At 46.4% G+C, this 25477-nt stretch overlaps 1 protein-coding gene across 6 annotated transcripts in view; it reads left to right on the forward strand.

The window, feature by feature from the left end:
• Positions 1–1952: 1952 nt before the first annotated feature.
• GPRIN3 (GPRIN family member 3) overlaps positions 1953–25477 on the forward strand; it is a 136216-nt gene continuing 112691 nt past the window's right edge. For 2 of the 6 annotated variants that reach the window (XM_083179116.1, XM_083179117.1), the window contains exon 1: positions 1953–2203. The gene's annotated coding sequence lies outside the window, so the exon portion shown is untranslated. Of the gene's footprint in view, positions 2340–2731; positions 2844–25477 lie in introns of those variants that run through there. The other 4 variants (XR_014472935.1, XM_083179114.1, XM_083179115.1 and 1 more) reach the window with 3 other exon arrangements.

Below are 25477 nucleotides of genomic sequence, written 5' to 3' on the forward strand. Positions count from 1 at the left end.
ATCTCCCTGATGCAGCGCTGACTCCCCTTTATGGGCAGCTCTGGCTCCCCCGTGTGGCGCCGCTGGTATCCCGGGTTTCTGATATGGGGGCGGGTGTCCTGCAGCTGGCTGGTGTCCCCCGGCTCCTCGTCCTCATGCAGCATGACGTCACCACGTCATGTTGCAATTTTTGGGGCTCCTGGCTGTCCTGCTGCCCACCACACTGCCTGCTTTATCGCACGAGGCAGGCAGCCGGTGGCAGGCACTGCTGGAACCTGGAAGTGGGCTGCAGTCAATGCGCATCTGGTGATGTCAGCTGCCCTCCCCTGGTGCCCACCATTTTTATAGGAACGCCGATTAAACGCTAGGCGTTCCCATGGGTAAGTACACTGGCCCGCCGACTCTCCCCCCCACCCCCACCCCACACACACACCTTCCGCACGCAATGTTGGGTGCAATCTGTTCACCATGGATGCATGCACATGCGCATTTACAAAACACTGAGCTTGCATGTAATTTCACATGCGAGCAAACAGACCTGAATAAGGTCCATAGTGTATGGAGGCAGTGATGTAGAGTATCATTATGGGGAGGCAGTGATGTGGAGTAGTAGTGTGGTAGGCAGAGGTGTGTAGGTAGCAGTGTCAGTGTGTAGGCAGATGTGTGGTGTAGCAGTGGCGGAGGCAGTGTTGTGGAGTAGAAGTGGCAGAGGCAGTGATGTGGAGTAGCAGTGGATGGAGTGGGAGTATGGAGAGGCAGTGATGTGGAGTAGTACTGCGTGCATTGCAGTAGTAGTGTGCGGAGGCAATGGTGTTTATGTAGCCATGTCAGTGTGTAGGCAGCGGTGTGGAGTAGCAGTGGCAGAGGTAATGGTGTGGAGTAGTAGTTGCGGAGGCAGTGGTGTGGATTAGTAGTATCATAGGCAGTTTTGTGGAGTAGCAGTGAAATGGAGTAGTAGTGTGTGGAGAAATAGTGTGGGGAGGCAGGTATGTGTAGGTAGCAGTGTCAGTGTGTAGGCATAGGTGTGGAGTAGTAGTGGCGGAGGCAGTGATGTGGAGTAGTAATGGATAGAGTAACTGTATGGGGCAGTGATGTGGAGGTGCATTGTGTGGAGTAGTTGTGTGGGGAGGTCAGCGATGTGGAGTAGTTGCGTGTGGAATAGTAGTGTGGGGAGGCAGTGGTGTGTAGGTTTCAGTGTGTAGGCAGAGGTGTGGAGTAGCAGTGAAATGGAGTAGCAGTGGCAGAGGCAGTGATGTGGAGTAGTAATGGGTGGAGTAACAGTATGGGGCAGTGATGTGGAGTAGTTGTGTGGGGAGGCAGCGGTGTGGAGTAGTTGTGTGTGGAATAGTAGTGTGGGGAGGCAGTGGTGTGTAGGTGTCAGTGTGTAGGCAGAGGTGTGGAGTAGCAGTGGCAGAAGCAAGTGGTGGAATCAGTTATATGGAGTAGCAGTGGATGGAGTAAAGGTGAATACATACGGATAGATTTGGCCAACGATCTGGGCGTTCCCGATCGATTGAAACGACCAATCGTTCAAATCGTTCCGTGTGTATGAACGATATATCGAATGAGATTGAATCGTTGGACAAATCTATCCATGTGTACGCACCTTTACAGTATGGAGAGGCAGTGATGTGGTGTAGTACTGTAGTGTGTGGATCCAGTGCTGTGGACTAATAGTGTGGGGAGGCAATGGTGTATAGGTAGCAGTGTCAGTGTGTAGGCAGAGGTGTGGAGTAGTAGTATCAGAGGCAGTGATGTGGAGTATGAGTGGATGGAGTAGTAGTGTGTGGAAACAGTGATATGGACAGTGTGTGGAATAGTAGTGTGGGGAGCCAGTGGTATGTAGGTAGCTGTGTCAGTGTGGAGGTAGCGGTGTGGAGTAGCAGTGGTGCAAGCAGTGATGTGGGGAGGTAGTGTGTGGAATAATAGTGTGGGTCAGCAGCGATATGGAGTAGTAGTGGTGGAGGCAGTGGTGTAGGAGAGGTGCCCTCCCAGAGGTGAGTGACAGGCGGCAGCAGCATTACATGGGCGGGCGCTGTGGAGCTGCCGCTGCTGCCGGGCACATCTCCTGCGGGAGGAGGGACGCTCCGAGAAGCACATCACACACACACCGGGCACACAGCGCTGATTAGCAGGGGCCAGCTGCAGCATTATTCCCCTCACTACCCTGTGGCTTCGAAGAACCCATGTTATTCCCTTTCCTTCCCTCTAACGTCCATGGATGGTAAGCTTGCGCTAGGATATCACCAGTGACACCTCATTTACTATTGGATTATCATTTACCATATGAGATCGTGTAGTGCAAAATGATGAATTTATCTGCAAGGTCAACGCTGGCTTTTCTGTGTTCAGGATTAAGGGTAAGATATGTTTATATATTGTGGCAACTGAATTGCTGTAATAACTCTATTGGGGATGTACAGTATTTTATATGTATTTACAGCAGACTTGCATAATAGCGTCTTAATAATAGTTGCTTAAAAAAAAAAAGATCAGACGAGGGGGATTAACATCTTCACATACAGCACAAGCAGATTCATACTGTATGTCTGCATACCAGAAAGAGGGCTGATGACCTTACCCGGGCTACAGCAGAATGAATCATTATGCAGGGACATGTACAGTATTCCTTATGTGATCAATATGACTTTAATAATAGAAAGTGCTGCCTGCCAGTTATGCAGGGAATACTTCAATGCACAGATGTGGATATGTCTTATTTGCAGTCAGATGCTTATGTGACCAGTGGTGCCTGCAGTGTGGATGTGCTAATGGCCAGTGAGAGAGGGTCCATCCATGTACACTGGGGAATGGATGTCACTGCATAGTGCCTGTCTGCTTACATGGAGCTGACCTATGAGCAGGTGATACTATATTCCTCATCATGATGTTGTTTTACCCCACGTTGCTATAGGAAATCTTCTATCATATCATATGCCATATTACCAGCCTTTATTGTTCACCAGGTAACACTAATTCTCCGTGGAAATGATTGGCACACAGAGGAAGTGTGCATCTGCATGTTGTCTGGCTTGGGATGTAGCCAGCTCTCAGGGGCTGCCTGTTGTGTAGAAAGTGTGAAGGATTTCTTGCCACTAGATACATTAATGCAGTGCTTGGCAGTAACCTATATATTTTGTGTAAGTTTTGTGGGCTTTTGTCCAGCAGTACAACACTGTATTGCTATGGTTGCAGTTGGTTTATTTAGAAGGCAAATACATTGATTTAGATTATTTGTAGATTATTGTTATTCACTTCCTGATAAGTACATTCTATGTGAAACCTGTCCCTATAGTATTTCTTATATTCCCTGTACCTTAGTATGAATCTGCCACAGGACAATTAAACACTGACTTGAATGTAGCAAATGCAAATATGAACATAATACTATGGATAGCCTTAATTATTTAACTGTATTTAGTGATCCTAATGAAGAAACCATAGACACAGTGAGTTTGGGATGCTCTTCTCAGTTCTAGAATAACATCCAGTGAAGTATGGCTACACAGCTGTAAGGTAACTGGAGACCTAAATTAATGGTGCATATGTAAATATGTTGTTCAATTTTTTATCAACCTATTGTACAATTGTCAAGTACTGCCTGGCACACTCATAATATAGGCCCTTATTCTGGTTGGTGCGGTAATATCCGCGTGCGTTCGTGCCGCCGATGTTTTGTGTCTGCACATGTGCAGAGGCGTCTCTGCGCATGTGCGAGCGGGGCGTACGGCCAAATCCCGCATGAAATGTGAACACTACGAACAGGGGGTGGAGAGGGGCGTGAAGGGCTATTTGGGCTCATTACCATATGCATACGCCCCGCGTTTCATGGGCGTTCCCATGCAAACGCTGGGCGTACGTATGGTAATGCGGTCTTGACGCACGTGTAGGGGGCGGACATATGACATCGTTGGATGTCAGCTGCCCACCCAGATCCCTGCTTTTGCACGGAAAAATGTCCGTGTGGTCTGAGGTTGCGGGAGCTGGTGGACCACTCGGTCCTGCATTCGATGGTCTGCGACCATCGAATGATGGGGGAGGTTCCCTGAGATGGAGGAGGCGTATTCCGTGAAAAATACACGTGCGGTCCGTTCGGCCAGCTTCTTACCGCGTACGGACGGAGTTGGCGATCCGTATGGAAGGCGGGGTTTCGCACGCACGGTCCTGGCCGCATATTCGGATCCGGCCGCACCGATCAGAATAAGGGCCATAGTGATTAACTTAAGTAGTATTAGTTGCCCATATATGATATTGTAGGAACTACGGTAAATATGGTATTTATCACTAATACAAATTTGCTCTACAGTATATCAGAAACTAGATTTGTTTTCAATTGTTTGTTTTGTGTATTATATTAATTGTGACATTATACACTGTGCAGCATCAGACAGTGGCAGTGTGCTGAGTACAGTGACGTCATCTATACTGTCACTCCAGCAAATGTACCAGATCATAATCCACTGGCAGGAAAGCATAAAGGTACTGTAGTATACTCCTCTACAGATACTTTGTATTTTCTTATATACATGGGGTAGCAGCTAATGCTGTAGAAGAATGGAAAGTATTTTGACAACTGCATAGAGATGATATATGGTGCTTCAATTGTATTGTTCCACATATTCCTTGATAGTCATTCATCATCTTGCAGCTCTGATAAATGCCTTTGTTTTCTATTTCGAGGTGACATCCATTGACGGTAACCCAGCCATCATATTATGTACTATAGCTGTGGGCAACCTAATAATAATATTACTGATGATAATAATAAATATTCGTATAACACTTTTCTCTAAAGTGACATACACACTTAATAGGGCCTATACACATAGCGATTTTTAGCGATTTTAGTCAGATGGCTTAGAAAATGAGACTACATTGCTGTGTGTGTAGGGGCCACCGATATAGGTGCGCGGCCCTGCGCATCGCTATCGCCGACAGAATGAATAATGATCAGGAACCATCAATATTGTCTCACCAGAGAACACTGGCGCTGTCAGCTCGCTCAGCACACAGCACTACACATCTCTGTGTGTGCTGAGCAATCTAGCATAGCTCACATCGCTCAGCATACTCGCTATGTGTGTAGGCCCTATAAGTGATCTGTCTTAATCGCTTAGAAATAAAGCATGGATTGCTCCGTTTTGTAGGCCCCCCCGGGGACGGTGATGTGCATTCCCACGTGTCGCTATCACCTGACTAGATCTTGACAGCATGCAATCAAAATCTAGTCATCAGGGCCCGCACGGATCAATTAGCACACATCGCGGGTGCATTGCTGGTTTGCAGAGATGTGTGTTGAGCGATCCGTGCTTAAGCACGCCAGGTCTTTTAGTGTTCATTCTAGCACCCGCCAGCTTTGAAAACCCATGCAGTTCCTCTTCCCTGCCTGGGGTATCGCTGTCTGCTGTAGTGCTTCTAGCACAGTGTGGTCTGTATAGCAGTACTGATATGCAAACCAGATCTGTGATAGAAACACCACAGCAAACAGCGACATCCCAGGCAGGGAACAGAAACTGCATGGGTTTTCAAAGCTGGCAGGTGCTAGAATGAACACTATCTTTACAAGGTTTAAAACATTTTTCGGTACTCTTTACCTAGAAGGGCGCCAGCGATTGAAATCGCGGGCGTCGGGGGTAAAAATCGCGGTCATCGCGGTCATCGCGGGTAAATCGGGATGCCCGCGATGCCCGCGATGCCCGCGATTTTTCCATAGGGAACAATGTTAAAAAGGCTGATTGACCGCGATTTTACTGTTAAATGCCTCAATGGACCCGATTTGGCCATAGGAATCAATGTTAAATGGGCCACAGAGCCCAAATAGGCACAATTAACCCTTCAATGTCCCCCCCAATTTTTAACGCCACCCCACGATCCACGCCAACCCGAAGCGTGGCGAGCGCAGCGAGCCCGCGAGGGGCGGCGGTACGCGTCCTCCGACCTTTTCATGCCCTACTATCCACTAGGGCGTGGAGTGAGAATAGAATAGTGTGGCGAGCGCAGCGAGCCACCGAGCCCGAAGCGTGGCGAGCGCAGCGAGCCCCGCGAGGGGACGCGGATACCTTCACAGGTAGACGCGTCCCCTCGCGGGCTTCACAGGTGTCGGCGTCGCCACGGACACCTGTGAAGCCCGCGAGGGGACGCGTATAACTGTGATGGTATCCGCGTCCCCTCGCGGGGCTCGCTGCGCTCGCCATGCTTCGGGCTCGCCACACTATTATATTCTCACTCCACGCCCTAGTGGATAGTAGGGCATGAAAAGGTCGGAGGACGCGTACCGCCGCCCCTCGCGGGCTCGCTGCGCTCGCCACGCTTCGGGTTGGCGTGGATCGTGGGGTGGCGTTAAAAATTTGGGGGGACATTTAAGGGTTAATGGGCTCTGTGGCCCATTTAACATTGATTTCTATGGCCAAATCGGGTCCATTGAGCCATTTAACAGTAAAATCGGGTCCATCGCGCCTTTTAACATTGATTCCTATGGTAAATCGGGAGCATCGCGTCGCGGGCATCGCGGGTACATTTATGGCCGGCCGCGACGCGACCGACACGATTTCCATGTTTAACATGGGTTTCAATGGGAAATCGCGGGCATTGCGTCGGTCGCGTCGCGGCCAGACATAAATGTACCCGCGATGACCGCGACGGGCGCCCTACTAAGTAAAGAGTACCCATTTTTCATCTGAAGAAAAGAGATTATTGGAGAATTCAATTACCAGTGATGCTCTCGCCACATTTACAGCAGCGGGATCTTCTTTAATAGGGTTCACTACCCCTCAAGGTGTGAATCAGTAAGGCGTAGAGTGCGAGTTGGGCTTCCAGTACCAGTGTTTATATGCCTCGGCAATGGCACTTCGCACCATTCACCCACAATTGAATTACCCCTATACTACAAAAATGGCATCTTGGTTGTCTTACAACGAATTATAGTGGGTAAACTGAAAACATGAAATACAAAGTACATGATGCACACAGAATTATTAGTTATGCAGATTGTTGCACAGAAGTACCAAGACAGGGCAGCCATCATGGATGTACTGTATAATGACAAGGGCGCCCGTCGTGGTGATCGCGGGTACATTTATGTCTGGCCGCGACGCGACCGACGCGATGCCCGCGATTTCCCATTGAAACCCATGTTAAACATGGAAATCGCGTCGGTCGCGTCGCGGCCGTCCATAAATGTACCCGCGATGCCCGCGACGCGATGCACCCGATTTCCCATAGGAATCAATGTTAAATGGCCCGACCGACGCGATTTTACTGTTAAATGCCTCAATGGACCCGATTTGGCCATAGGAATCAATGTTAAATGGGCTACAGAGCCCAAATAGGCACAATTAACCCTTAAATGTCCCCCCAAATTTTTAACGCCACCCCACGATCCACGCCAACCCGAAGCGTGGCGAGCGCAGCGAGCCCGCGAGGGGCGGCGGTACGCGTCCTCCGACCTTTTCATGCCCTACTATCCACGTCGGCGTGGAGTTGAGAATAGAATAGTGTGGCGAGCGCAGCGAGCCACCGAGCCCGAAGCGTGGCGAGCGTAGCGAGCCCCGCGAGGGGACGCGGATACCTTCACAGTTATACGCGTCCCCTCGCGGGCTTCACAGGTGTCCGTGGCGACGCGGACACCTGTGAAGCCCGCGAGGGGACGCGTTTACCTGTGAAGGTATCCGCGTCCCCTCGCGGGGCTCGCTGCGCTCGCCACGCTTCGGGCTCGGTGGCTCGCTGCGCTCGCCACACTATTCTATTCTCAACTCCACGCCGACGTGGATAGTAGGGCATGAAAAGGTCGGAGGACGCGTACCGCCGCCCCTCGCGGGCTCGCTGCGCTCGCCACGCTTCGGGTTGGCGTGGATCGTGGGGTGGCGTTAAAAATTTGGGGGGACATTTAAGGGTTAATGGGCTCTGTGGCCCATTTAACATTGATTTCTATGGCCAAATCGGGTCCATTGAGCCATTTAACAGTAAAATCGGGTCCATCGCGCCTTTTAACATTGATTCCTATGGTAAATCGGGAGCATCGCGTCGCGGGCATCGCGGGTACATTTATGGCCGGCCGCGACGCGACCGACACGATTTCCATGTTTAACATGGGTTTCAATGGGAAATCGCGGGCATTGCGTCGGTCGCGTCGCGGCCAGACATAAATGTACCCGCGATGACCGCGACGGGCGCCCTACTAAGTAAAGAGTACCCATTTTTCATCTGAAGAAAAGAGATTATTGGAGAATTCAATTACCAGTGATGCTCTCGCCACATTTACAGCAGCGGGATCTTCTTTAATAGGCTTCACTACCCCTCAAGGTGTGAATCAGTAAGGCGTAGAGTGCGAGTTGGGCTTCCAGTACCAGTGTTTATATGCCTCGGCAATGGCACTTCGCACCATTCACCCACAATTGAATTACCCCTATACTACAAAAATGGCATCTTGGTTGTCTTACAACGAATTATAGTGGGTAAACTGAAAACATGAAATACAAAGTACATGATGCACACAGAATTATTAGTTATGCAGATTGTTGCACAGAAGTACCAAGACAGGGCAGCCATCATGGATGTACTGTATAATGACAAGGGCGCCCGTCGTGGTGATCGCGGGTACATTTATGTCTGGCCGCGACGCGACCGACGCGATGCCCGCGATTTCCCATTGAAACCCATGTTAAACATGGAAATCGCGTCGGTCGCGTCGCGGCCGTCCATAAATGTACCCGCGATGCCCGCGACGCGATGCACCCGATTTCCCATAGGAATCAATGTTAAATGGCCCGACCGACGCGATTTTACTGTTAAATGCCTCAATGGACCCGATTTGGCCATAGGAATCAATGTTAAATGGGCTACAGAGCCCAAATAGGCACAATTAACCCTTAAATGTCCCCCCAAATTTTTAACGCCACCCCACGATCCACGCCAACCCGAAGCGTGGCGAGCGCAGCGAGCCCGCGAGGGGCGGCGGTACGCGTCCTCCGACCTTTTCATGCCCTACTATCCACGTCGGCGTGGAGTTGAGAATAGAATAGTGTGGCGAGCGCAGCGAGCCACCGAGCCCGAAGCGTGGCGAGCGTAGCGAGCCCCGCGAGGGGACGCGGATACCTTCACAGTTATACGCGTCCCCTCGCGGGCTTCACAGGTGTCCGTGGCGACGCGGACACCTGTGAAGCCCGCGAGGGGACGCGTTTACCTGTGAAGGTATCCGCGTCCCCTCGCGGGGCTCGCTGCGCTCGCCACGCTTCGGGCTCGGTGGCTCGCTGCGCTCGCCACACTATTCTATTCTCAACTCCACGCCGACGTGGATAGTAGGGCATGAAAAGGTCGGAGGACGCGTACCGCCGCCCCTCGCGGGCTCGCTGCGCTCGCCACGCTTCGGGTTGGCGTGGATCGTGGGGTGGCGTTAAAAATTTGGGGGGACATTTAAGGGTTAATTGTGCCTATTTGGGCTCTGTAGCCCATTTAACATTGATTCCTATGGCCAAATCGCGGGCATTGAGGCATTTTACATGAAAATCGCGCTCAATCAGCCTTTTTAACATTGTTCCCTATGGGAAAATCGCGGTCATCGCGGGTAGCAGATTTTTATGTACCCGCGATTTACCCGCGATGCCCGCGATGACCGCGATTTTTACCCCCGACGCCCGCGATTCCAATCGCTGGCGCCCTTCTAGGTAAAGAGTACCAATATATAAATTAACATGCTTAAAAAATAATAATACTAACATACTGTAAGTAAAGAGGGCACATAAGGGAAGAGGGACCTGCTTGTTAGAGCTTACATTTATAAGGGGGAGGGGCAGACAAATGGGTGACAGTGGTGTTTTGGTGTTTAGTTTTTTGTTGACAATATTCTGTATAGTATGTGTCAAATAAAGGAAGGTGTCATGTGATGCTTTAATGGCCTCAATGACTGCTGGAACATAGCAATGAGTCCAGTATTGTGAAGCCTCGGACACCACAGTGTGGTGATGGAAATTGCATCATAATGAGCACGGCATGACCAAGTTGCATGCACTACTTCTCTGTGTGTTTCTGCTACAGACTGATTCGCAGACTCTTCTGTAAGTCTTGGATGTCACTCTAGATTTCCAGAATTTCCCCTGATATTCCAGAAGAGCCCTAATAACAATATGCAAACTGGCCAACTGAAAATAAGGTCAGTAGCAGCTAATTGAACTATAAAAAAAGAAAAACCTTGTAGGTTTCAATGGGATGCGGTCATCTATTAGAATGAACTTAGGTCTACAGTCATTAGGTCGACCCCACTAGGTCGACTGGCAGGAAGGTCGACCTGACTTAAGGTCGACATGGGCCAAGGTCGACATGACTTAAGGTCGAATTTGCATAAAGGTCGACATGAGGAAGGTCGACTGGTCATAAGGTCGACATGGGTTTTTCACTGTTTTTTGAGCCGACATGTGCCGACAGGCGGTATTTCATGCCCTACCATCCACTAGGGCGTGGTGGGAGAATAAAATAGTGTGCCGAGCGCAGCGAGGCACCGTGCCCGAAGCATGGCGAGCGAAGCGAGCGATGCGAGGGTCCGATTCTCATTGCCAACTGTGTCCTTGTCGACTGTGTCGACATTCGGATAAAAAAACAGTGAAAAACCCATGTCGACCTTATGACCAGTCGACCTTCCTCATGTCGACCTTTATGCAAATTCGACCTTAAGTCATGTCGACCTTGGCCCATGTCGACCTTAAGTCAGGTCGACCTTCCTGCCAGTCGACCTAGTGGGGTCGACCTAATGACTGTAGACCTAAATGCAGTCTGACGAATGATCCCATTCCGTTTCAATAGGGTAGCCCTGAACCCCCGGCGTGTGTGGTTTAGTGCATCAGGAAATGTGGTAAAATCCTGAAAACAAGGTTTTTGCTGCAATTTTCCGTTATTGCTTACCGCCCCATATCTATAAATGTTTCACTGGTTTCAGATAGTATTTACAAATTGATTCGATAAGGACAAAATGTACAGTATTCACATTAATGTGCTCAGTGAAATTATTATTAGTGTAAAATGCAGATACATATGCAGTTTGATATTTGGAAAATATTATACTTTGTTTTCCCTTTGGATTCATTTATGCTTCAGGAGACCATTATGAGTTACTATCTTTTTCCATAACTATTCCCAGTGTAAGGATGACAGTACATATCCCTCAAGCTGGACTGTCCCATTAAAATTTTCGGTACTTGTTTCCTAGCACTGCGCCACCGATTTTAATTGTATGCCATCGGGTTGCAAAAATCGGGCCAATCGCATCGCATGCAACCAAATTGCATGCAATGCGATTGACCCAACCGACCCGATTTTTTACATTGGAACCAATGTTAAATGGTCCCTGAGACCCGATTTTACATTGGCCCCGATGTTAAATGTCCCCCAGACCCCATTTTTCATTCTATGCCCCCCCATTGTTAACGCCACGCCACGATCAACGTGAACCCGAAGCGTGGTGAGCGCAGTGGTATGCGTCCTCCGACCTTTTCATACCCCCACTATCCATGTCGGCGTGGAGTTGATTTTATATAGTGTGGCGAGCTCCGCGGGAGGGGACGCGCATTACTTCACAGGTATTATGCGTCCCCTCGCGGGGCTCACTGCGCTCGGCGCGCTTCGGGCTCGGTGGCTCGCTGCGCTCGCCACACTATATAAAATCAACTCCACGCCAATGTGGATAGTGGGGGTATGAAAAGGTCGGAGGACTCGTACCGCCGCCCCTTGCGGGCCAGCTGTGCTCACCACGCTTCTGGTTGGCGTTCATCGTGGGGTGGCGTTAACACTGGGGGGGGGGGGTATACAATCAAAAATTGGGTATGGGGGGCCATTTAACATTGGTTCCTATGTAAAATCAGGTCCATCGCATTGGTTGCATTGTATGCCATTATAATGGCATACAATGGACCCGATTTTACATAGGATTTTAACATTACATACAATGCTTACAATGTAAAATCGGGTCGGTCGCGTCGGTTGCATCGTATGCCATTATAATGGCATGCGATGGACCCGATTTTACATTTGTCGGGAAACCTCAATAAAAAGCCCGAAATCGGGTTGGTCGGGTCCCATCGCATACCTTAGTTAAGGCATGCGATGGGACCAGATGGGCGCCGTGCTAAGAAACAAGTACCAAATTTTCTAATGTACAGTAGCACAAATTTCCCTCCTTCTTTTCTAATGTCTCATCTTCCTCAGAAAATCCAGAGAACACATACAGGATATTGCTATGTTTACTCTGCCCTGACCGCTGATTGGTCAGATGAAGGCTCTTTAACTAACCTTGATTTAACCAATCAGCTCTACAGCAGTGTGTTTCTTTATATAACCTACAGTACCTCATACTAACATAAACATTTGTGTCATTTAAAGTATGCAATAAAGCACATATCTTATTCATGCACTTATATAGGCTTTTATATTAATACCTTTTAGAATTTCTTGATCTCTAATTCATGGCAGGTACCTTGTAAATCTAAACCATAATGTCTGTTGTCCATACTTGCCTACTTTTGAAAACTAGTTTCAGGGAGATTATAGTTGGTAGAATTTTGCACAGCGCCCCATTGAGGGGGCATGTCATGCTTCACCCAAAAGGCATGTCTAGTTCCATATGTGGACAGATTGTGAAAGAGAGATTGTGAAAGTGGCACCTAGAAGCGTGGGTGTGTACTGCTACATCTGAGAGGAATCTTTTATTATGACTTATATCCAAATGTAGATGAGCCCCAAAGCAGTTAGTAGGAGCTAGTATACTTAGTAAAGTGCTGGGAAATGGCGCTGATGATTTAATGTAAATGTATCTGTCTCTCATTCCTTTTTTCCCCAAAAATGTAACAGTGTAATGTGAGGGAGATTGCTAGACTAATGAGGAAGAGAGGGAGATTACTGTTATTTCAGAGTGTCTCCTGCAGAATGTAAGCAACTATGCTATTATCTGAATTGATTTTCCTAATTAGAGTTAACAGGTTGAAATGAGCTCTAAGTGGTGGGTGTAAAAATATCAGTAATTTTGTAACAGCAAAAAATAAAAAGTAAAAAAAGGTTAAGAGGAAAGAAATTAAAGAATGCACCTGTAAGTAAAAATGGTGAAATAATATTTATGAAATGTTTACAACTCTTTATGGGCAGTATTCAATGTGAATAATCGCGATGTGCAGCGAATCCTGTTTAGGATTCGCTGCAAAGTCGCCCTGTTCCGGAGGGCTGGAGCATTCGCTGCAAGCCCTCCCTGTCACTGTATTCAATGCCGCAGGGGCTCGCTGCCCCAGATGGTGAATTTTAACCCCTGCAGCGAACAGGGACGGCGGCAGGCAGGGAGATGGAAGCCTCCCTGCCTGCGCTGGACACTGTGGGGCAGAAGCAGGGAGAGCTGGCAGGGGACTGGGGTAGGGAGCCACTGCACTGCTCCCGATCGTGCATATGTAATGAGCGGGAGCAGTGTGAAGTGAATATATGAATATTTAATGCTGGCTTATGTGTAAAAAAAAAAATATATATATATATTCATGTGCAGTAAGCACATGAGAAAAAAAAAGCATGCCCCTTACAGATACAGATTTTTTTACACCAAATAATAAAAAAAAAAACACCTTTATTTTAAAACATCACAGTTCAGTTCACCATAAAAAGATGGTGATTGCTACACGGTGACACACGGCGAAAATCACTTAGAAAGCAATTCGCCATCTGATCATTAAATACACTCACGGCGAATCATATTGAAAAACCACAGCGAATTACGGCGACTATCAGATGGCGAATTGTCCTTCATTCACTGTTCGCCGTCGGCGACTAGTGCATGTTGAATAGGGCAAATCAGTTTTTCAGTAAAAAGATTCACCTTTGAGCACGAAAATAGCACACATTCGCCGTAGAACATGGCGAATCAGCCTAATTGAATACTGCCCTATGAGTTGGTTTGTTGTGGTTTGCAGACTTGTTCACTATTCCTACCTCTAGTGTTAAGCTAAGTGTTGAGGGGTGCTGTTGGCAGTGGATGTTAAAACTGCTTTTTCCCCACTTCAGCTGGCGCTGCATAGGCTTGGAAGCGCTGGATGGTGGCTTCACTCCTGAGGCCGCGGCTTGGATGTTAAGGTGGGATGGAGTTTGCGGGCTGCACCAGGTCTGTGGCTGGTCCGTATAAAAGCGTTTTGTGCAGCAAGCGCACTGATTTTTTTTATTTATAGAAAAAAAGTGGTGGGAGCCACATGTAAAAGACCTCAATGGGTCAATGGTTTATGTTCTTCACCATTTTTGGTGAGTAACACCAAATGTTTAAAATGTAAGAAATTAAGAATATATTAAGAATATAGAAAAGGAAGTACAAATAAGGTGCTGTTTATAAATAATAAGTTAATAAAAAAATATGATAAATAATAATGAAAAAATAAAAAACTACAAAAAATGATAAAAATATTAAATTATATATAAGAAAAAAAAACATTAGCACAGTGTATCTTTCTTTTTACTGATACTACATAATGTGAATAATCATACTGCTTTACCCATTCAATCCCATTCAATAAGAGGATAGAAGACTGGTATTTTTTAGAAGTTTTTATTTTGTAGGTATTTGTAGGTGTAGGTATGTTTGGTAGGTATAGTAGCCCAGAACAACCCCAATTAGAAGTTAATGTTGGTAATCTAGATATTATTAGGGTAAAATCATGTCAGTGAATGTTTTTCATGCATGTCATATTTTAATGTTATTTACCAGATCCAACTTCAGCCAAAGTCACTGTAAACAGCTGCTTGGTGTTTTGTAATGCTGTCAATACCAATAAATTAACAGTCAGGTTAAATAAATAGTGGTATTACCTGAATTACTACAGCCTGTTGTATTTTATTCTCATGTTCCGGAGCATCATTTTGTAGTCCTGATCACTCCGGAATGCATATGCTTTAACACCTCATTTGTGAAATGTCCTCTTTGTGTGGCTGCTTTGGAAAAGCACCTGGGTTCAACCAGCTCTATTCTGTAAAGACAGTATGGACATTCAGCTACACTAATTAAATAGATTTTTTACAAATTGTTTTAACTTTAGCGTTCTAATAAGGACTATCCTTTTACTTTTCTTAAACAGGCCGTGCAATACAGAGTTGGTGCAAATCAGCAATTATTATTATGTGGGTATTTACCTATATAGTATGCAGTGTTGTTACCATCTATGCAGTCAGAATATCAACTATCAATATGTTTGGTTTCATAGACTACATCATTAATGCTGCTTTCAGACCACAAAACTGGCTTTGACCCTGTATTTGAAAACGTTTCCAAAAACGGGTCTGCCAGGTAAAACCCCTTTCACACCGCATCTCTTGCGGTATATTACCGTCTAAGTGCGTTTTTTTTTACACTGGCAGACCCGTTTTTGGAAACTTTCCAAAAACAGGGTCAAAGCCAGTCTTCAGCGCCCTCCCCCCCCACCCCCCCGCGGGTTAGCACCCCCAAACCCCCCCCCCCCCCCCAGGGCTAACAAACACCCCCCCCCCCCCCCGTGCAGCCGGTACCTCCGTAATTGCGGATCCCGGCACTGCAGTATCATACCCTCCAACTGTACTGAAATTACCGGTTTTTCAACAGTCTGTACCGGCAAATTAAAATTGTACCTAATGTGCCGGGTTTTTTTTACTTCCCTGTGGCAGTCAGTTATCTCTCTCTATATCTCTCAATCAAAATCCTCCGGGCTCCCTGGCTCTGCTCCGTCAGCTGCCTGGAGGTGCTGCGCTGGCTCTCCCCCGTTCCCAAAAGTGCATTGCGGGCCGGTCCTGTGCGTCATGACGTCACGGGCCGGCCCCGCGCACCCTGCACTCATGGCAAAGGACATATCCGCATGCACAGACTGTTGTGGGAGAGAATCTCTGCGCTGCCTGAGAGGGGAGAGGTGGCCAGCCCTGGCGGCGGGCGAGCATGACGCCATCGGAGCCTGAAACTTCCAGACAGTACTGTACATATTTAAAATTAATGTCTGACCACACCCCCTATATCACTGACCACGCCCTATATCGATGGCCATGCCCCCTATATCACTGACCACGCCCCCTGTACCAGTTTCCATAGGCAAAATGTTGGAGGGTATGCAGTATGTCTTTCAGAAAATGGCTGCCCCATAAGAAAACCTGTTTTAAAAAACTGTCTTTCGTATGGGGGCAGCCATTTTCCGAAAGTCACTTTTCTTCATGAGTGCTTCCGACCATGCTGAACTGCCGGGATCCGCATTTACGGAGGTACCGGCTGCACAGGGGGGGGGGGGGGGTTCTTATCACATTGCGGGGGGTGGGGGGGGAGTCGACCCACGTGCGGGGGGGAGCGGGGCAGCGGGGGCTGCTCCAGTGCTGTGAATATTTAATGAGCGATCATTAAATATTCACTGCGCTGAATTTAGGACCCAGCTCATTGGCTGGGTCCTAAATACCGTTTCAGACCCGATTTTGATGCCAAAATACCGGGTCTGAAACGGGTAGGACCCTCCATTTTAACCGTTTTACAAAATCAGCTTTTGTAAAATGGTAAAGTCGTCCTGCACGTTTCAGACCGCACAGATTACCGCTTTAAAACAGTTAAAAATCTGCAAAATACCGGTTTTTAAGTGCGGTCTGAAAGGGGCATAACCCTATCCTTGGAGCAAAAGATACATATGAAAACGGCTGTAATTGTGCATATGCACAATATGCACAGCTAGCTGTTCTGTAGACTTGCCCTCTGTGTACTTAATCTATACGTGTCCTCATACATCATTGCTGCTTTTGCGCATAATTTGGTGCAAGGGAAATAATAAGGTGTCGGACATTGCTGTGTGGGGCATTATATGGAGCAAGGGACAATGCTGTGTGTGGCAAAATATGGTGTAAGGGGCACAATTGTGGCGGTGTTAGGTTGTTTTTTTCTGCAGAGCCAGGCACATGCAGGGAGCATACAGACAATTTGGCTCCCAATAACAACACAAAAAATGTGCGGGGTGCGCACAAGTATTTCTACAATGGTGGGGGGCATTTTTAGTGTTCTTATTGTCTAGAACAACCTTGTTTGAAACCTATGAGCTTCAGAGCATTCACAGGGTGGAAATATGTAAGCAGCATAACAAAAAACATCTGCATATTATGAATATGGGGGATGGTAATCTAGAAGATCAAATAAGATGGTGAACACAATCTGTTCGAGTGTGTTGTACCAAACTATGGGCCTGATTCAGACCTGTTCGCTAGGCTGCGTATGTTAACATGCGTTTGCACGGCCGAACATCATTCGATGATCGCTCATCAATGATTGATTTTTCTGCCGTTCGCTAATAAAAGTCACTTTAGACTGACTATTAGACTTTAGACTGACTTTTTATTATGCCTGAAGATCGCAGAAAAGGGGGCAGGAGCTAATGTCATGTGATGTCAGTCGCCTGCCCACGCAGGCATCGTTATATCGGTGTGTGCTCTACCCTTTTGGAATGAATGGTTTGGCAAGTGTGAAACTCGCTGAAGCAGTTTGCTTCTAGGGTTTTCACATGGGCATATTGGCGCATGCGCAGACCCCAGACATTACAGAAGGCGCCAAATTTGGATCTGAACAAATGGGCCTGAATCGGCCCCCGCCCCTATGTGTCTGATTCAGAGATCTTTTGGGCAGCCAGTGATGTGTGAGTGCTTTGCTGTGTAGCAAACAAAGCACTTCCAGAGCCCCCCAGAACCCGCTTAATCCAGCTCTGCTGTGGAGCCATTAATACGTGGATTGTGTGGTTTTAGCACAGTTGACTTAATTAGTATTGTCCAATCTGTCTGGTGAGAAAAAAAATCTGGTAACATATGGGCTCAAATAACAATCAACCAGTTCCTTCCAAATGCTAGAAAATGGACAAAAATTATCATTCGGAATACATTTATTAGATCAAATTGATTAACTATTTGGCCTAAGTGTCAATTGTCTGTTTTCCAGTGTTTGGTAACAAATGTTTGATTCTCATTTGCTCCCATACATTGCCAGATTTTTGTTCCCAACAGACAAATTGGACAGATAAATCTTTAGGCGTGTACCCAGCTTTAATGTGCCTTTCAACTGAGGTTGTAAAAAAACAAACCCTGCCAATATATATGTAGTTGTTAATGTATGGCAACTGTCTGTGGAAGCAGCATAACAAGAAGACACACACACAAGGCATGCTGAGATAAGTATGTAGAGTACAGCATTACTAATGCAGTACTATTACCCCTGTGGTCTATTGTATTACATAGATGTACAGTAATAATTCTATTTTACAAATCTGTGTGGATCCATACAATTCAGCCTTCATCAAGAAGTTGGGGTCGAATTGTCCTTTCGGACAAGTCGGCCTAATATATGGGGGTCTTAGTTTTTTGCACCAGGTGGGATCCACCTCCAGACAGGTACATACAGGATGCCTCCCTTTTGTAGACAGCATTGGACACAGTTTGGGTGAACAAATTTATACTGGTATTTAGCTGCACGCAAAAGTTCCTCCAACACCCATTCCAGTTCCCTTAGTGCAAGGGGCTGTGGCTATGCATATGTGAAAATGAGTGGTGCATACGCACTGTTCAAAGAAGTATAACAATACAGTATGTGTGTGTGTGTGTGTGTGCGTTGCTGGGGGGGGGGGGGGGTACTTGTGTTTGCATCCGACTTTACACAAACCCGATAGAAGGTGCCAATATGTATGTATGGCCTCAATTACTATTTTTTGCTCGCAAGTCTAGAAGGAAATTTACTATATCAGAAAAAAAATTATAACCATCTGGTACCCAAGCCTGTGATTTCACAAAATATCTTTTATAAGGGCTTAGTGGGATGTAAAATGTGATTGACACAGATCGTTTGTTAATTTTTAAGCATTTCCTGATGGATGAATGGGTATTAGAACAGGACTTATATGAACAGCTTACTAAACCTTAAAACCGCGTCAGAGCATAACTTGATAGATTATGTAGGCTTCATATGAATTGGCGCCTGATTCTGGTTGTCTCAGTAAGCACCGAGTCTCAAAAGTGCCCGCCCTGCCGAAACACCCCCCCCCCCCCCCGCCGCCATATCCCCTCGCAACCATGCGAAGACAGGATGGGCAACAGCTGACATCACTGCTGCATCTACATGGGAACGCCCAGCGTTTGCATGGGGATGCCCATGAAAAGCTGGGCTTCCCCATGTGGGAGCACTGACATTTTTTTAGTGATTGAGTTGGATGCAGAGATCATATACAGTATGTTCCTGTTTTCCTCTGTTACTACGACACACCCTCAATAAACATTGCCTGGGTGCAAACATCCCATTACTAATAGTAATTTACTATACAGTTCAACAGCAAATGAGATGCGAGTGTACATGCTGTAGAATGGCATTGTACGGCCGTTGTGAGGGAGAGCTTCTGACGTCAGCGGCTTCCTTCTCCCAGCGGCAATCACATTGCTGAGTAAGTCTAGACCCCGTGGACAGGGGCGGGGAGCCACTCTGACGAACGGGGTTTACCTGATCGTTAAGCTCCAAAGATTCGCAGCCCATAATCCCACAAAACTACCTAATAAACATACTGATTGTTTAGGTATTAAAATAAGAATTACCCAAACTATAGGGGATCATCTTTCATTGGTCATTAATTAGTCCAAATGGATACAGACTTAAAATTCCCCTTAAAACACAGTTATGCAATATTAATGAACTAAACAAACAATCTATTTGCATTCAGGCAATCAATGCTCGTGTTTGGTTGGTTTGAGCAGATTCACTTATTCTAAAGGTCCATACACACTGGGCGACTATGCCCAGCATGTATGGACAGCGATGATTGCGTTCATTGCTGGGGGGGAAGCAGCTCAGTGCATACACACTGAGCCCCTTTCCCCCTGCCCGTCGCCGATGGCGGGGGGAGGGTGGCTTTGCATAGCGCAGAGCTATGAAAAACCATCCTCAAAGCCGCTCATCCGCTGGTATTACCAGCAGATGAACGGCTTTCCCGGCGATGATGCGGGAGCGTGCAGCAGCGCTCACCGCTCATCGCTGGGGCATACATACAGGGCGGCTTTGAGCTGAAAGCCGCTCAAACCTGCTGTTTTGAGCAACTTTCAGCTCAAAGTCACCCAGTGTGTATGGGCCTTAATGGAGATAACATTGTTGCTTTACAGTTTCTTATATTAAATACAATTATAGTACTTTATGACTATAAAAACAAGATGGAATGAGACATAACAAGAGGTAAAGAAGGAGGTATGTTTAATTAAAATTCTTAACTACTTGAAACTAGTTGCATGGTAAATATAAATACAACTGCCGGTGGTAGCTTGCGGGGGAGGGGGTACACAGCACACTGTGTCCCTCCCCACAATGTGTCATTGATGACATTATACAGTCGCCCCCCCCCCCCCCCACACACACACACACACACAAACACAATGCTCCATCGCCATCCTATTCTGTCACGGCTATATTGTCCCTTTAGACCAGTGGTTCCCAACCTGTGGTACGCGTACCCCTGGGGTGTACGCGTCCACACGCTGGGGGGTACGCCGCGGCCCGGCCTGTAATGGCGGCCGCGGCAGTCAGACAGGTCGCTGGAGGGGAGGAGAGTGCATTGCGCATCTCTCCTACCCCTCAGTGTGCTTCCATGTGACTGGCCGCCCGTCCGCCAATCAATCAGAGCTTGCGGGCCGGCAGCCAATCAGGAGCCGGCCCGCGAACTTTGATTGACGGGCAGCCCAGTCACACTGAAGGGAAGGAGAGATACGCAGTGTGCTGTACTCTCCTTCCCTGAGAGAAGCACTGCAGCGCGGCAGCTACATGGCAGGGGGACACTGGACTGTCCTCTCCCCAGCAGCAGCGTCAATGGTGAGTGTGCTGCTGCTGGGAAATACTATGGGGGCATTGCTGGCACTGTGGGGCATTGCTGGCACTGTGGGGCATTGCTGGCACTGTGGGGCATGCTTGTTGCTGGCACTGTGGGGCATTGCTGGCACTGTGGGGCATTGTTGGCACTGTGGGGCATACTTGTTACTGGCACTGTGGGGCATTGCTGGCACTGTGGGGCATTGTTGGCACTGTGGGGCATACTTGTTACTGGCACTGTGGGGCATTGCTGGCACTGTGGGGCATTGCTGGCACTGTGGGGCATACTTGTTGCTGGCACTGTGGGGAATTGCTGGCACTGTGGGGCATACTTGTTGCTGGCACTGTGGGGCATACTTGTTGCTGGCACTGTGGGGCATACTTGTTGCTGGCACTGTGGGGCGTTGCTGGCACTGTGGGGCATACTTGTTACTGGCACTGTGGGGCATTGCTGGCACTGTGGGGCATACTTGTTGCTGGCACTATGGGGGTATACTTGTTGCTGGCACTGTAGGGGCATTGTTGGCACTGTGGGCACATACCCAGTACCATGGGGTCATACCTGGCACCGTGGTGGCATTCCCGTTTCTGGCACTGTGCGGGCATACCTGGCACCATTGGAGCATATGTGTATCTGGCACTTTTGGGGGCATATGTGTATCTGGCACTATTGGAAGGCTAACGTGATCCGTTGGAATGTCTGTTGCTTCAGTAATAGAGATTTGACAAGGTTCTGTTATTTTATATGCTGTCCGCAGAATGGGCTGAGCTTATATTGTGGTCAAGTGGTTGCACTTTTTTTTTTCTCATCATTGCCAGTATGACTTGCCCCTGTTAAGCCACACCCCTTTTAGGTCACGCCCCCTAAAAATTTCACGAGGGGGTACTCATAAATGAAAAGCCTAATCAAGGGGTACGGGAGACAAAAAAGGTTGGGAACCACTGCTTTAGACTGTGACCGCAGTTTCAGGCTTGCGTATGTGCAGATTGTCAAAATTCTCTAATTGCTGGCTTTCTGCAATCAGTGACTTAAGCTGATTAAGATCAAAGTTATCAAGCATAAATTCGTTAAATTACAGTATTTCAACATGTCAGGGCTACAAGGTGACAGATTTATTGCAGGTAAAACCAATACCAAAGTGCCATTTTGAATCTTGACAAAGTAAATTAATATCTCACATTTTTATGTTAAATATACAAATCAGCGGATTTATTAATTCATTTATTAAGCTGTAGTTTCACAAACAACTGGAAACCTTGTGCAAGTTACTCACAATTGGCTTATTTGAACACAGAACACATGCAATACATTTTGAACAAATAAATCACAGGCACCAAAAACATTAATTAATAGGCAATTTACAAATGCCCTAATATGCCCTACTTTACCTGCTCTCTCTGCATCCATAACTCCTGCAAACCCTATCAGCTACAATAGAAGAACTGTAATAGATGCCGCTAGGCAGCCTTGCGTAGTGCATACTGTGTACTGTCGGTTTCCCTTCAATTTGAAGCCAATTTAATGTGTACTGGCAAGCTAGCAACAAACCTGGCTCTTGACCTGGTTCGGTGAGCCAGGATTTAAGACCTGTGTTGACCCTTTCACACCACAGAAAAAAACAGGGTTTTCAGCAAATTGAAATGCTTTAACCTGGTAATTTGCGGGTGGTGTGAATTGGGGTTAGGGTGCACCCGGCAAAATGACCCAGCACTCAAAAATGCCAGGTAAATGCCAGGTGGCCGGTGTGAAAGGGGTATAAGTGGACAAGCATGTATTCTGACTTCTGCAATATAATTGGATTTGGCCTTTTGATATGAATTTTAGTAAGAAAATATGAAATCAATCAATTAACTTCCTAAAAGTTGACTGCCTAAAACAGATGATTGAAAGGTACACAGTCTCAATATTAAACAATCTCTGAGATTAACGTTAGAAAAGTTTTTTTATTTCAATGAGGCGTAATGATATTTCTTGAGATTTAAATTGACAACTATTTTAATGAATGTTTGAGAAATTCAGAAACATATATTATAGTTACATTTTGAAAACTCGGGCTGGTTGATGGAATAGTTTAATGGAGTCTACAACCAGGTATACTTCCCAACATTTAAGAAAATAGAAGCAAAAAGAAAGAGACCGACTGGTGCACTCTTTAGGTTTTTGTTTTCTGGACTCCAATGAAAAATCCTTAAAAATTTACTTTTATTATTGAAGTCCAGAAAACATAATCCTAAAGAGAGCACCAGTAGGTCTCTTTCTTTTTTCTTCTTTTTACTTGAATGATATGTACCTAGAGACAGGGAGCACCAGCCCTAAGTAAGGAAAACTATAGAGACATAGAACAATGGGCCTTATTTTGGTTCATTCTTTCTGACAAAATCCTTCTTAGATGGACAAAACCATGTGCACTGCAGGGGGGGGCAGATGTAACATGTGCAGAGAGAATTAGATTTGGGTGAGTAATTTTGTTTCTGTGCAGGGAAAATACTGACTGCTTTATTTTTACACTGCAATATAAATCTCACTTTGAAGTAAAACCCCACCCAAATCTAATTCTCTCTGCACATGTTACATCTGCCCCACCTGCAGTGCACATGGTTTTGCCCATCTAAGAAGGATTTTGTCAGAAAGAATGAACCAAAATAAAGCCCAATATGAAGCACCAATACCGTAATTGCAATAAATGACATACAACATATGTGGACCGAACAATCCCTTATCCCCCTTCCGCTTCTTCTAAAGATATTTCCCAACATTTCAGAGATACTATCGTTTTTCCTGCTCCTATCCATGTCACTTCTGTTGTCTGGCAGGATTGTATTAGTTCTGGTTATCTTAAACCAAACTGTTTTGGAATTTGAAAAGGAGTTTACCCCGAACCATGCAATCCTTAATTTAAGGATCTGAAGCCCATATATCACCAGGTTTATTTTAGCACAGATATTTCCTTTTTCATTATACCAACAGCAATTTTACTGGAAGCATGATATATGTTGAGTATCTCTTATCCAAATATCCGCTATCCAAATTATTTTTCCGAAAACCATACATTCCATAAAGTGGAAAAAAAAAATCTTTTAGCTAAAAACTTACTGGGGACATTTGCAACAGCACTACTGAGAAGCCCGCCAGATCCCAAATTCAGATCCTAAAATAGTACACAAACTTTGTTTCATGTTTTGAAACCTTGTTTTATGCACAAATAAAATATATTTTTGTGTGTTTCATGTGGTTGATGTGTTTATACAGCATAAATACAAGATACTTCAAAAGACATCATTGAAATATTAAAATATTCCAAAATACTGAATAATCCATTATCCAAAATTCTCCTGGCCTGAGCATTTTGGATAAGGGGTACTCAACCTGTATATCACACTATAGTTGCTATATAATTAAAATGTTCAGCATGAGAGGGATCTTTTCATATCCAAAAAAAGTCCTCTTACCCTGCTCTCTTAAGCTGTTGTAACATAGCAGACACTGATGTTTTTAAAAATTATAATTACATTGGTACTTGTTTCCTAGCACGGCCACACCGATGTTGATCGGGTCGGACGCATCGGGGGAAATTTACTAAAGGAAATTTGTAAAAAAAATAGGTGTATTTGTATACAGAAATACACTTATTTTTGACATTTACTATCCCGAAAATACGGCAATTCGTGTGCTATCAATACGAATACGAATTGCCGTATTTTCGGGATAGTAAATGTCAAAAATAAGTGTATTTCTGGATACAAATACACCTATTTTTTACAAATTTCCATTAGTAAATTTCCCCCATCACATCGATCGCATCGCATGCGACCAAATCGCATGCGATGCGACCGACGCGATGGTCCCGATTTTTACATTGATTGAAATGTGAATAGGGTCCCTGGGACCCTATTTTACATTGGATTCAATGTAAAAGTCTCCCCAGACCCCAATTTTAACCCCCTCAACGGCACCCACGATTGACACCAACCCGAAGCGTAGCGAGCCCGCGATGGGCGGCGGTACGCGTCCTCCAACCTTTTCATACCCCTACTATCCACGTCGGCGTGGAGTTGAGAATATAAAGTGTGGCGAGGGGACGTGTATAACTTCACAGGTAGACGCGTCCGTTCGCCACGCTTCGGGCTCGGTGGCTCGCTGCGTTCGCCACACTTTATATTCTCAACTCCACGCCGACGTGGATAGTAGGGGTATGAAAAGGTCGAAGGATGCATACTGCCGCCCCTCGCGGGCTCGCTACGCTCGCCACGCTTCGGGTTGGCGTCAATCGTGGGGTGACGTTCACAATGAGGGGGGGGGGGGATATACAATGAGAAATGGGCCATTTCCCATTGTTAGCTATGTGAAATGCCGTCAAAATCGACCTGATTTCAAAGGAAATCGGGTCCATCGGGGGTAATCGTGTAATTTAAGTTAAGGTACACGATTACCCCCGATGGTGGCCGTGCTAGGAAACAAGTACCATTACATTTTTTTCTTTCCCCTCTCCCCTTTGCACTACAGTCCACAGAGCTCCACATCTTTTGACGCATTCACTGACTGTGCATGCCCAAACTGTAATTGGTGCCTGCACAGTGGCCATCTGACAGGGAGGATGACTTTCACAGTTGCAGAAGCTTTGAAAGGACATGAAGGGAGAGCTGTTTACGCAATGTGTATGCTTGCTGTTCATATTTAAT

Source organism: Crinia signifera, chromosome 1 (genome assembly GCF_055691185.1).
Source record: "Crinia signifera chromosome 1, ASM5569118v1, whole genome shotgun sequence".
Classification (NCBI taxonomy): Eukaryota; Metazoa; Chordata; class Amphibia; order Anura; family Myobatrachidae; genus Crinia; species Crinia signifera.